Raw genomic sequence first — 13,780 nt, 5'->3', positions numbered from 1 at the left:
CGGAAAAGATTATTTAAACCCAAACTGTAGCCATTGCTTGCAGTTTAAGGAAAATTCATTTCCATACAGCTTTCTTCCACCTACTGAGGAAAAGAGAAAGAAATTACAAAATCTCTGCCAATGATTCTATCTTGCATAAATGGCCCTTTGTTTAATCCAGACATTAATGAGTTTTTGGCTATGCAAAGTTAAGCCTGGGGCACAGTGGAAGCAAAGAGAGATTGCTCTGCATAATTAAGTGAGGGGGATTGAATTGGGGGGAAAAAAGAGAAGCCAGAACCAAGCGAGGGGCCAGGAAAGTACAAAGCAGGTAACTGGGAAAAATTTTTGAGTGGGAGGGAGGCTGAACTATACCAAGCCTTCAGTGAGTGGTACCTTGTGTGAACAGTGTGTTTGGTGCAGTTGGATATTTTGGGTAGAAGGGTAGGGACAAAGATCTAAGTTTTCTGTGTGGATTTGCAAGAGCAGAGAAGATTGTGGTGGATATGAGACCCAGGTGAGCCCAAAACATCAGGCTGTAAATCCACAAGTGACCACAGTACCTAAAATTCCTAGAAAAGTCACAAAGATCTTGAGGAGGCTGCTGAACTTTCCACAGACCATGGGATATGGGTTGTGCTTTTTAACTTTTGTGTTTACTCTTTAATTTCAAAGAGCAAAGTGACTTCGTTAACCATGGACTGATAACTGTATTAAACTCCATAAAGCTGAAAGGGGCTGTGGATTAAAAGGGTAAGCAGAAATGTTGTGAGAGCATACTACTGCAACTCCAGGGCTCAAAAGAACCTCTCGGTTTAGCCTCCTGAGTAGCTAGAACTATAGGCGTGTGCCACCATGCCCAGCCTGTTGGATGTAGTACACAACTGCCCAGTTGGATGTAGTGCACAGATCATGTTTTCTTTATGCATTCAGCAGACATCGATTGGGCCAGACGCTGTTCTGAAAAACACTCAGTCGACTCTTGAACAACACAGGCTTGAACTGCATGCGTCCACCAATACTCAGACTTTCTTCTGCCTTTGCCACCCCTAAGAAAGCAAGACCAACCCCTCCTGTTCCTCAGCCTACTTGATGTGATGATGGTGAGGATGAAGACCTTTACTTTATCATGATCCACTTCCATTTAATGGATAGTAAACATATTTTCTCTTCCTATGATTTTCTTAATACCATTTTCTTTTCTCTAGCTTCCTTTATTGGAATGATACAGTATCTAATACATATGACATATAAAATATATGTTAACTGGCTGTTTATGTTATTTATAAGGATTCTGGTCAACAGTAGGCTATCATTAGTTAAGATGTTAGGGAGTCAGAATTTATGCACGAATTTCCAACTGTGAAGGGTGGAGGAGTCAGCCAGGATAATTGTACTGGCATCCCTAAATATAGCTCCATATAGCAGCAACCCCTATACAAGCAGACTAGATGTACGCTGCCAGTGAAAACCAATATGTCATTTCTGGGCAGCAAATTTAAGAGCTAATGTGTGATTCACCATGCTCTGTTTTCCCTCTGCTGTGACAACCCTTAATGTTCCAATGTTCCATCAGCCTGAGTCCTTAAGTAAAGATGACATAGAACATAGCCAACCAAGGACATTGTATTAGTCAGGGTTCTCTAGAGGGACAGAACTAATAGGCTAGATGTATATATAACGGGGAGTTTATTAAGGAGTATTGACTCACATGATCACAAGGTGAGGTCCCACAACAGGCCATCTGCAAGCTGAGGTGCAAGAAAAGCCAGTCCCAAGTCCCAAAGCTTGCAGTCTGATGTTCAAGGGCAGGAGCCATCCAGCTCGGGAGAAAGATGTAGGCCAAAAGACTAAGCCAGTCCAGTCTTTCCACATTCTTCTGCCTGCTTTTCTTCCGGCCACACTGGCAGCTGATTAGATGGTGCCCACCCAGATTGAGAATGTGTCTGCCTTTCCCAGTTCACTGACTCAAATGTTAATCTCCTTTGGCAACACCCTCACAGACACAACCAGGAACAATACTTTACATCCTTCAATCAAGTTGACATTCAATATTAACCATCACAGACATGTACTGAGAGTGAGAAGATCTTTGCTGATGTCCACAGATTTGTGGGGTTTTGTTAACTCTCCTGTCCTGACTGATGACATCCACATCTAGGTATCTACCAAACGAGAATAGTAGATGTATTCTCCACTCACCTCCATAATAGTATTATTTCTCAGTGAATGAAGCATGGAGAGGAAAGAACAGTTGTATTGCACCTAAACCTAACCAATGGAAAAGACCAGGCTGGCAGGGTCAGAGTGACAGAAACCTTGGAAGACTGTGACAATGCCATGGTAGAATTTATAATGCATGAGGAAAGACCTTCAAAAACATATACCTTCACATTAGGAAGTAAACTTAATTAAATTCATTGAAAACCTTCCCCCCTTCCCCTCAGGGATTCTAGAAAGGTCCCTGACTCTAAGGTTGAGAAGCTCAAAGAAGAAATGTTTGTTCCCAAGAGGGAACCTAGATAAAGAATTCAGAGTGGATTTCTTTTTTTTTTTTTTTTTTTTTTTTTTTGAGATGGAGTTTTGCTCTTGCTTCCCATGCTGGAGTGCAATGGCATGATCTCAGCTCACTGCAACCTCTGCCTCCTGCATTCAAGCAATTCTCCCACGTCAGCCTCCTGAGTAGCTGGGATTACAGGCATCCGCCACCCTGCCCAGATAATTTTTTTATTTTTGTATTTTTAGTAGAGACAGGGTTTCACCATGTTAGCCAGGCTGGGGTCTTGAACTCCTGATCTCAGGTGATCTACCCGCCTTAGCCTCCCAAAGTGCTGGGATTACAGGCATAAGCCACTGAGCCTAGCCCAGGGTGACTTTCTTCCAGCAGCTCCAGGAGTGTAGCTTTGAAACAGATGTGCAAAAAAAAAAAAAAAAAAAAAAAAAAAAAAAAAAAAAAAAAAAAAAAGGGAGGGAAAAGCAGGAAGCAAATAGGAGGTTGTCATGGTCCAGCCCTTTGAGATATAGCCTTTGTCCCCTCACTGCCCATCAAAGTGATATGGTTTGGCTTTGAGCCCACCCAAATCTCATCTCAAATTGTGATCAGAATTGTATCCCCATGTGTCAGGAGAGGAACCTGGTGGGAGGTGATTGGATCACAAGGGCAGTTTCCCCCATGCTGTTCTCATGATAGTGAGAGAGTTCTGATGAAATCTGATGGTTTTACAAGGGGCTCTTCCCTCTTCACTCTCTCTCTCTCTCCTGCTGCCGTGTGAAGAAGGTGCCTGAGTCCCCTTTGCCTTCCTTCATAATTATAAGTTTCCTGAGGCCTCCCCAGTCATGCAGAACTGTGAGTCAATTAAACCTCTTTCCTTTATAAATTACCTAGTCTCAGGTAGTATTTTTATAGCAGTGTAAAAATGAACTAATACACAGAGTACCTAAAGGAGGGGTTGCCACCGCCTCATTCCTACTGGATTCTTGTTCTGGATTCTAAGCCCCTGGCCCTGGCCTACTGGCTTGTTTCATCTTCTTTCTGTCTCCTCTCACCCTGTAATGAGCTAAATGTTGTCCCCCAAAAGATATGTCCACATCCTGATTCCTAGAACCCACGAACCCGGCCTTACTTGGAAAAGAAGTCTTTCCAGATATAGTTAAATTAAGGACCTTAAATGAAGAAATGATTTTGGATTATGCTGGTGAGCCCTAAATCTAATAGTAAATATCCTTAAAAGAGACGCACAGAGAATAGAGGGCTGTGTGAAGATAGAGGAGGATATTGGCGAGATATAGCCATAGGCCTGTGAATGCTAATGGCCACCAGAAGCTGGAGGAAGCAAGGAAGAATTCTCCCCTAGAGTCTCTGAAGGGCATGTGGCCCTGCCAACACCTTGTTTTCGGGCTTCTGTCCTTCAGGACTGTGAGAAACAAATCTCTGTTAAATCACAAAGTTTGTGTTATTTGTTATTGCAACCATAGGAAACTAACGTGTACCCTAACTCTTCTCCCTGCCCATCCTTCCTCCATTACCTTTTCTCTGCTTCCTGGGCATGGTCCTCAGCCCCTGTTTGGGTTCTCAGCCTTGCAGGTAAGTCACCTGCAGCTTCATCGGGTCTGCACCTTTCTTATGATGGACAAGTCCTGCAGCTATCTAGCCTGGTGCTCTACTTTCTTTCCCCATCTCTTCTTTGATCTCCCTTTGGAGAATCACAACCGACCAGGCGCCCTGTCCCACAAGGAACACTGGAAGCCAGAATGAACTGAATCTAGCCAAAAAGCACACCAAAATGGGCTCTTTTCATCAAATGTGTGGCAGAAAGGGTGTCCATGCAGCAAATACTTTACCCTCTATGTGTGACTCAGAGAAGGTAGACACATACTTAACTCTTGCTTCCAGCTTCTCTATTTAGAAGCTATTTAAGTGCAATGGATAAGAGAGAGCTTGTGTGGAGGTTCTGGCAGTGGCTGTGGCATCTGGAATATCTGTACCCAAAGAGTTGTCCTTCTCATTGTAGAAAGACCATTCGGCCAGGCATGGTGGCTGACATCTATAATCCCAGCACTTGGGAGGCCAAGGCGGTTGGATCACCTGAGGTCAGGCATTCAAGACCAGTCTGGCCAACATGGTGAAAACTCATCTCTACTAAAAATACAAAAATTAGCGGGCATGGTGGCACACGCCTGTAGTCCCAGCTACTCGAGAGGCTGAGGCATGTCACTTGAACCTGGGAGGCAGAGGTTACAGTAGAGCCGAGATCACGCTACTACACTCTAGCCTGGATGACAGAGCAAGACTCTGTCTCAAAAATAAATTAAATAAAGCCCATCCTATTATAAGCAGTTCAAGTGAGTACAGAGAGAGGAAGGGGACACTTGCCCACACAGCCAAGTCAGTCCTGTGGACAGTGAACAGCAAAGTGCCTCCAGAACCTCAAGATTAGGAGCCACTGGATAACAAGAGTCAGCACAGGGACAAAACAGGTGCCAGGTATCAAGGATTCTCTTGTCATCCTGAGTCGATGTGACTAAATTTCAAGAGGTCAGATTAAAAAGAGCAAAGTTGATGGGGCATTATCTGTGGTTTGAACTTCTACCTGTCATATTTAAGGCAATCACCGTGAGGAGCTTGACTTAGGAAGTTAAGGAAGACACGCCCAATTTGTTGATTTTCACATGCAAGACAAGGGTGTGTGTGTGTGTGTGTGTGTGTGTGGTTGTGGTGAGACACAAGGGTTAAAATTAACTGGTCCTCAGTTTGTGGTATTTCCTGCCATTAGCCATGGCCTTGGGAATGACCCCCACTCCTCCCTTCTAGCCCCCCAGAAGACTACAACTGCCTCTTGTTCCAAGTGAGTCTTCAGGAATACAAAGCCCAGCAAGTGCAGGGGGGCTAAGTGTGGCATGCGCACAGTGTGGCACAGCCCAAGAATCCAGCTTTGGAGGCAGCGATCTCTCAGACTTAAGACCACCCTGAATGAAAACCACATGGTCAGCATCCCTTTGCTCTGACCGTGTCTGGTAACATAGTCTTCGGGCTCCACAAATGTTCTTGAAGCCAAGAGTCACAATTTGGGTGGGAATCACAAAGATGGAGGCCTGAGGGTGGCTGAGCCAGCAGGCAAAGATGGAGGCCTGAGGGTGGCTGAGCACTCATCGTTACTGGTGTCCACTCCCAGAGCTACTCAGAGGTGGGCACTCGTGAACAAAAGCCTTCAGAAGAGAGAAGGAGACATCACTGCTCTGTTAACCCCTGTCCTGTCTTTGACCTGCAGGCCTCTGCACACCGTAAGGCCTAGACCAGCCTCAACTATATCACACATTGACTTTTTTCCTCTCTGGATGATGGTAGCCTGGAGTGTTGTAATACCTATGGAATTTTTATGGGGTACCTAAGGGATATTTATCAGATCTCTGAGTTCTTTCCAGTGAAAATGGAAGTCCAGGAAGCAGTTAGTAGAGGACGACTAACAGGAAACAAAAACAAGGAACCACAGCAACCTGAAATTCAGAAATGGAAAGACTTGGGTTTGAATTCATCTGCCCTACTCACTAGCTGTGTGACTCTGGGCGAGTTACTTCGCCTCTCTGAGCCTCTGTCTAAAAAATGGAGACAAACCTTTTTAACCACTGCTGATCTCTGTGAGCAGGGATTTCCTTTTTACATCTTCTGTGGAAGCAGCCTTGGTTATCTAGTTTTTAGGCGACGTTGGTCAGCCTGCATTTTTCAGTTGGTTGAAGCCATCTACCAATTGGAGATGTTTGCTCTTTTGCCTTCACTTTAACGTGAGCCAGTGGGACCTGGCTTAGGACTGTGTTCTGCCGACTCATACCTTACCTCAGAGGGGAGCTAAAAACCAGAATGCTGCCACAGCTCTTTGTGCCTCTCCCTTTCTCGTCATTATCATCTCCTCCAGTCAGGTTTCTCTGCTTCTCTGTTCCTATGGCTGAACATAAGCCCCACTCAACTCCTACATTTATTCATATATGTGATGCCCTTGATATGGTTTGGCTGTGTCCTCATTCAGATCTCAACTTGAATTTTATTTCCCAGAATTCCCACATGTTGTGGGAGGGACCTGGGAAGAGGTAATTGGCAATCAGAGAATAGCACTGGGGCTGGTCTGTATCATGCTATTATCATGATAGTGAATAAGTCTCACGAGATCTGATAGGTTTATCAGGGGTTTTTACTTTTTTTTTTGAGACGGAGTTTCGCTCTTGTTATCCAGGCTGGAGTGCAATGGCGCGATCTCGGCTCACCGCAGCCTCCGCCTCCTGGGTTCAGGCAATTCTCCTGTCTCAGCCTCCTGAGTAGGTGGGATTACGGGCACGCGCCACCATGCCCAGCTAATTTTTTGTAGTTTTAGTAGAGACGGGGTTTCACCGTGTTGACCAGGATGGTCTTGATCTCTTGACCTCGTGATCCACCTGCCTCGGCCTCCCAAAGTGCTGGGATTACAGGTGTGAGCCACCGCGCCCGGCCCAGGGGTTTCCACTTTTGCTTCTTCCTCATTTTCTCTTGGCACTGCCATGTAAGAAGTATTTTTTCCTTCCCGCCATGATTCGGAGGCCTCTCCAGCCATGTGGAACTGTAAGTTCAATCAAACCTCTTTTTCTTCCCGGTCTTGGGTATGTCTTTATCAGCAGCATGAAAAAGGACTAATACAGTAAATTGGTACCAGTAGAGTGGGGAATTGCTGAAAATGTGGAAGCGACTTTGGAACTGGGTAACAGGCAGAGATTGGTACAGTTTGAAGGGCTCAGAAGAAGACAGGAAAATGTGGGAAAGTTTGGAACTTCCTAGAAATTTGTTAAATGGCCTTGCCCAAAATGCTGATCATGATATAGACAATAAAATCCAGGCTGAGGTGGTCTCGGATGGAGATGGGGAACTTGCTGGAAATTTGAGCAAAGTTGATTCTTGCTATCTTTTAGCAAAGAGACGGATAGCATTTTGCTCCTGCCCTGGAGATTTGTGGAACTTTGAAATTGAGAGAGATGATTTAAGGTATCTGGTGGAAGAAATTTCTAAGCAGCCAAGCATTCAAGATGTGACTGCGGTGCTGTTAAAGGCATTCAGTTTTATAAGGGAAGCAGAGCACAAAATTTTAGAAATTTGTAGCCTGACTATGCAATAGAAAGAAAAACCCATTTTCTGGGGAGAAATTCAAGCCAGCTGCAGAAATTTGCATAAGTAGCAAGGAACCCAATGTTGATCCCCAAGACCATGGGGAAAGAGTCTCCAGGCTGTTTCAGAGACCTTCTAGGCAGCCCCTCCCATAACAGGTCTGGAGGCCCAGGAGGAAAAAGTGGTTTTGTGGGTTGGGCCCAGGATCCCCATGCTGTGTGCAGCCTAAGTACTTGGTGCCCTGTGTCTCAGCCTCTCCAGGCATGGCTGAAAGGGGCCAACATATAGCTCAGGCTGTGGCTTCAGAGAGTGGAAGCTTCAAGCCTTGGCAATTTCCACGTGGTATTGAGCCTGCAGGTCAAGAAGTGAGATTTGGGAACCTCCACCTAGATTTCAGAAGATGTATGATAATGCCTGGATGCCCAGGCAAAAGATTTCTGCAGGATTGCAGCCCTCATGGAGAACCTCTGCTAGGGCAGTGTGGAAGGGAGATATGGGGTTGGAGCCCCCATGCAGAGTCCCTACTGGGGCACTGCCTAGTGGAGCTGTGAGAATAGGGCCCCTGTCCTCCAGACCCAAGAATGGTAGATCCACTAATAGTTTAAACCATACATCTGGAAAAGCCACAGACAACTATGCCTGCCTGTGAAAGCAGTCGGGAAGGAGGCTGTACCCTGAAAAGCCACAGGGGCAGAGCTGCCCAAGACCATGGGAACCCACCTCTTGTATCAGTGTGATTTAGATGTGAGACCTGGAGTCAAAGGTCATCATTTTGGAGCTTTAAAATTTGACTGCCTACTAGATTTCAGACTTGCATGGGCCCTGTAACCCCTATGTTTTTGCCAATTTCTCCCATTTGGAATGGCTGTATTTACCCAATACCTGTATCCCCATTGTATCTAGGAAGTAACTAGCTTGTTTTTGATCTTATAGGCTCATAGGTGGAAGGGATTTGCTTTGTCTCAGATGAAACTTTGGACTATGGACTCTTGGGTTAATGCTGAAACAAGTTTAAGGCTTTGGGGGAACTGTTGGGAAGGCATGATTGGTTTTGAAATGTGAGAACATGAGATTTGTAAGGGACAGGGGCAGAATGATATGGTTTGGCTATGTTCCAATTCAAATATCAGCTTGAATTGTATCTCCCAGAATTCCCACATGTTGTGGGAGGGACCTGGGAGAAGGTAATTGAATCATGAGGGCCCATCTTTCCCATGTTATTCTCCTGATAGTGAATAAGTCTCACGAGATCTGATGGGTTTATCAGGAGTTTCCGCTTTTGCTTCTTCCTCATTTTCTCTTGCTTTATCCGCAGCATGAAAATGCACTAATACACCCCTAGTCACAGAAAGGATCTAACTTGATGTATCAACCCCAAGTCCAAATTCTAAGAATGTAGAACACAACTTGCCTAGCTTGAGACAGACCTTGCTCTGGTCCAGTCAACTAGGCTTCAGCATCTGAGTCATATGAGTCCAACGTGGCTGTCAGGATATACTCTGTGGCTGGGGATTTGTGAGGAGGATGGTAATATTCTATTGCTGCTATGACAAATGATCACATTGTGGCTTAACCCATGAAATTTGTTATAGAGGTCAAAAGTCTAATGTGGGTTTCAGTGGGCTAAAATCAAGGAGCTGGCAGGGCTGTGTTTCATTCTGGAGACTCTGGGGGAGAATCCATTTCTTTCCTGTTCCAGCTCCTAGAGGCTGCCCATGTTCCTTGATTCATGGCTCTACCCTCCTTCTCCAAAGCCAGGTATGATGGTGGAGATCTTTTCACATTACATCACTCTGACACTGACTGTCCTACCTCCCTCTTCCACATTTAAGGACCCTGGTCATGACATTGGGCCCACCCAGATAGTCCAAGATAAGCTCCCTGTCTGAAGGCTAGCTGATCAACATCACTAATTCCATCTGCAACCTCAGTGCCCCTTGCCAAGTAACACACACAGTCACACATTTGGGGTTAGAATTTGGACATTTTTGCAGGGGTGGTGGGGGAGCATTATTCAGCCTACCCCAAGGAGGTAGCTCCAATAAAAAGATGGGGTGGTTATGAAGCGGGCAGACACCCATTTTGTGTCTTACTGGAAGACAGAGAGCTCCACCTGCTCTTTTCCATTTCTCAGTGTTTGTAGACCTGCTCCTGGTAATATTCCAAGAGTCTACAGAAGTTAAGAAAACAGAACCTTTTCCCTTCGAGGATTTAATCTAGTAGGAGACACACCACTATCCAAACACCAAGGCAATGTTCCTTTGAAACCTTCTAGCCCTTTCTACCTTTTTAAAGGTCTTATCTCATTCTGCTCACCCCATTTTAGAGGCATCAACTCACAGCAATGTGATCAACAGTCACCAAAGTTCAAGTCCTCTCTCTCCCATCCTCCTCCTGGCCCTCAGGTGGGGAAGTTTGGTGCGACTTCTTCCCAGGGCTGACTTCGTCCACCCCAGGAGTTTCATAAATCACCTCGTAAAAACCCATTTACTGGTTTCCCCAACATAATGGCAGAAATAAACCACTCGATACACACTTGGAAATCCCCTCCAGAAAACATGTGCATTGTTTTTTTGGCATGGCATCTTGGTTTCCAACTTGAATTTCCACCACCTTTGCTTTTTAGACAGCATCTTCCATGATTAAGATGGCTGAATCCCCCACTTTTTATTGAGTTGGACAGCAAATCATAGAGTAAATGCTTTCCCTTGCACTTTAAAAGGATTTAATAGGAAAATATTTTTCCTACATCCTGTTTCAAGGGGAAAATGTGATTTTAAGGGACATTTTATAGTTCACAACAGGATATTGAAGGGCATTTGGTTTTGCTTAGTTTATTATGACTGTGTTTCTCCAGCATGAAGTAGTGTTTTTTGTGATTATTTAGATAAGTCTGATTATGGTAGGTAGATAGCCATAGAATTATGGAAATTTAGGACTGGAAAGGGCCTTAAGTATCATCCAGGCCAAACTCTCTCATTTTTCAGATGAGAACACAAATGACTTGTCCAAGATCACACATTGAGTTGCAAGGGGAAATGAGATTAGAATCTTTACCTTCCAACTGTTTAATGTCCCCCAAACAGTTTTGTGATGAGACTAGGAGTAAGGAGAGTAGCATTGATTCAAACAGATCCCTATGTATCTGTAAGCACTTCTGAATATGAGAATGGGAGTAACTAGTATGTGTGGATTTCATTCATTCATCCATCCATTAAGCCAGCCAGTCAGTGAGTCATATTCTAAACATACTCCCAGTGTCTACACAGTAGGTGGCATGTGCAAGGTGCTAAGAATACAAAAACAAAGCTAAAGTCCCTGCCTTGGAGCACGTTAAGGAGTAATGGACAGACAAATGTATACAGACATAATTATAATTAAACATAAATGTGATAATGGAGTTTGTTGTTTTTTCATGGCAGCTTCAAAGCATGAAATTAAAAAAGCTACTCTGAGGGATAGGAAATAGAGTTGGAGAGATGCTTTCCTTGTAGTCCATTTCTGGCCATTTCATTATCTTTGTCTTGATGGGACTCTACGGAGCAGGAACCATGTCTTAGCCTGGCATTGTGGCAAGAGCCTCAGTTCTGTGTCAGACAAGCTTGGGTTCAAATCCCAGTCACTTTCTGGTACAGTAATAAGTTCTTTTGAAGTTATTTCCTCATCTATGAATAAAAGATAAAAACAGATCCATCAGGGTTGTTGTTCATGTGTATTAGTCTGTTCTCATGCTCCTGATAAAGACATATGCAAGACTGGGTAATTTATAAAGGGAAAAAAGAGCTTTAATGGACTTACAGTTCCATGTGGCTGGGAAGGGCTCACAATCATGGCAGAAGGTGAAAGGCACATCTTACATGGTGGCAGACAAGGAGAGAATGAGAGTCAAGCAAAAGGGGTTTTCACTTATAAAACCATCAGATCTCGTGAGACTTATTCACTACCACGAGAACAGTATGGGGGAAACCACCCCCCCCCATGATTCGGTTATCTCCCACCAGGTCCCTCCCACAACACATGGAAATTATGGGAGCTACAATTCAAAATGAGATTTGGGTGGGAACACAGCCAAACCATGTCAACGTGTTAAATGAGATGATCCATATTAAGTGTGTAACACAGCATCTGGTGTAGTTAGTCATAAACCATCCAGTCATCATGTGGGGATGTTGAGGACGAAGCTAGACAGAAGAAACTTCAGACTGGCAATGCTGAGGCAGCTGGAAGTGGTGAGAAGTCTTCTTTAGATTTTGGAAGGAGGCTTGGTTACTTTCAGTCCTCTGTATCACCCAAGAAATGTGTGTTGTTCAAGAGTGAAGGCAGAGACAGTACCTTGGACGAGTGTTTGGTTTAAAGGAAGCACTTAGAAAGTAGTCAGCCATGTGGTTTGGGTAAGTCTCAGAGACTGTTTCTGGGATTTGGAATATTTATTCTGGAGAAGAGAAGATTTAGGCGTTAGATGAAATGAAAGTCCTCAAGCACATAAACTGCTGGTGGAGAGCAGCTGTTCCCTATTTCTGTTTTGGACTGGATGAAAGGAAATGAGCTTATATTGAAGCATGAGGGATTTAGGCTAAACATGAAGAAGAATTTCCTGGATGTGGGTGTTGTTGGACTTTGGAACGAGTTACCAAGGTGTCTAGAATAAGGGCAGTGTCTCTCTGGCTGCAGATCTTGAAGTGTGGAAGCATTGGCTCCATGTAGGAATGTCTACACTCACAAACTGTTTCCAAGTGGGAGAGCCTATGACATTAACGAGATCTTCTAACATGAGGATATGAGTCTCAAGTCAACCCCAAACCACTGTCGGAGACCTTGATCTAGCATAAGAAATGGTTGTGGTATGAGCTGGACGATTATCTCTGGCAATCTGCAGTTTGACATTCCACAAATACCACAATTGCTTATGTAGGCTACTCCAGCGACCAAACACCTCCCCTCTTTGAAATCTATTAAGAAATTCTCTGTAGGGCTTCTTTCACCAAAAGTGCATTTAATAGAGCTTGGAATTTCCTCCCAACACATTTATTTTTGTTGATATATTTTTAGGTCTCCATTATTACTTGTCTTCACCTTCCTTTGCTTTGTAGGCATAAGTTATCAATAACCGGGCATTGGCCACACCGTGGGAGTTCTCCCCTACCCTCCCAGGGAAGCTAAGTCTCTAGCGGTTAATTTTGGAAGGTTTTAAGCCAACCGCTAGTTTCCATAATTGTACAACAAAAAGGCAGGCAAATTGCGGCAGCTCTAAATTCAAAGTCAGGACACAAAGGTCTCACTGTGAGCATCACAGCTAATAGTTTTGGGTTTCCCTTACCCCAAAAGTAGCCCATGATGGGTTAGGTTTTTATTTTTAAATAGATTTAGAGTTGAATAACTAGCCCTTGTAAAGGGCTTTAACAAATAGGCTGTATATTGGCAGATATTAAATATTCCCCTATATACCCCAAGTTGTTTTGTCCAAAATATCTCGTTTACTGTAATTTCATTGATAAAACCCCTGATTGTAGCCCAAGGACTTTCATATATTGGCTGCCTCCCATCGGACCCACAGGCCTCTATTGATGACTCCGAATCAGCCCCACCTGGCCCTCGATCCCCACCTGTAGGGCGACTGGGTGATGGTTTCTATAAGCCAACAAACTTGCTCTTTTCTAGTAAATCCCACACATAGTCCAGAAAAGTATGCAAGCAGTCCTTTTACAAGTTCCTACCCAAACAGGGTCAACAGGGGGAGGAGAGGCGGAAGCAGCTGCTCTAGAAGCCAGCCATTGTCCCAGCCCCATAGCCGACGTGAAATCTTAGCTTTCCTTTCCCTCCTCACGGCCATGGCTGCTCTTGCTGTCAGCACCGAAATCTCCTCCCTGAAGACCTTTATCTTCCTCCCTTCTTCCTTCCCCCACTTCTTGGTCCACTGAAGTCCCTGGAAGTCTCCTGGGTCCTGTCCTCTTTGGCTTGTCATTTCTCTTTGCTTCAGTTGCTTACACCAGGGCTGAAGAAAATCTGCTCCGCCCTGCTAGGTACTGTCGTCAGAGTGAACTGGTCAGCTCTGCTCGGCCCTGCCGGGTACTGTCGTCAGAGTGAACTGGTCAACTCTGCTCCGCCCTGCTAGGTACTGTTGTCAGAGTGAACTAACTGGTCAACACAGTCAGACCTTGCATTTGTTCTTCAAGTCTA

The sequence above is a fragment of the Sapajus apella genome, unplaced genomic scaffold (assembly GCF_009761245.1).
Source record: "Sapajus apella isolate SASKATOON/1434 unplaced genomic scaffold, GSC_monkey_1.0 scaffold85, whole genome shotgun sequence".
Taxonomy (NCBI): domain Eukaryota; kingdom Metazoa; phylum Chordata; class Mammalia; order Primates; family Cebidae; genus Sapajus; species Sapajus apella.
The sequence above is the reverse complement of the archived record's forward strand: the minus strand, read 5'-3'. Positions refer to the sequence as shown.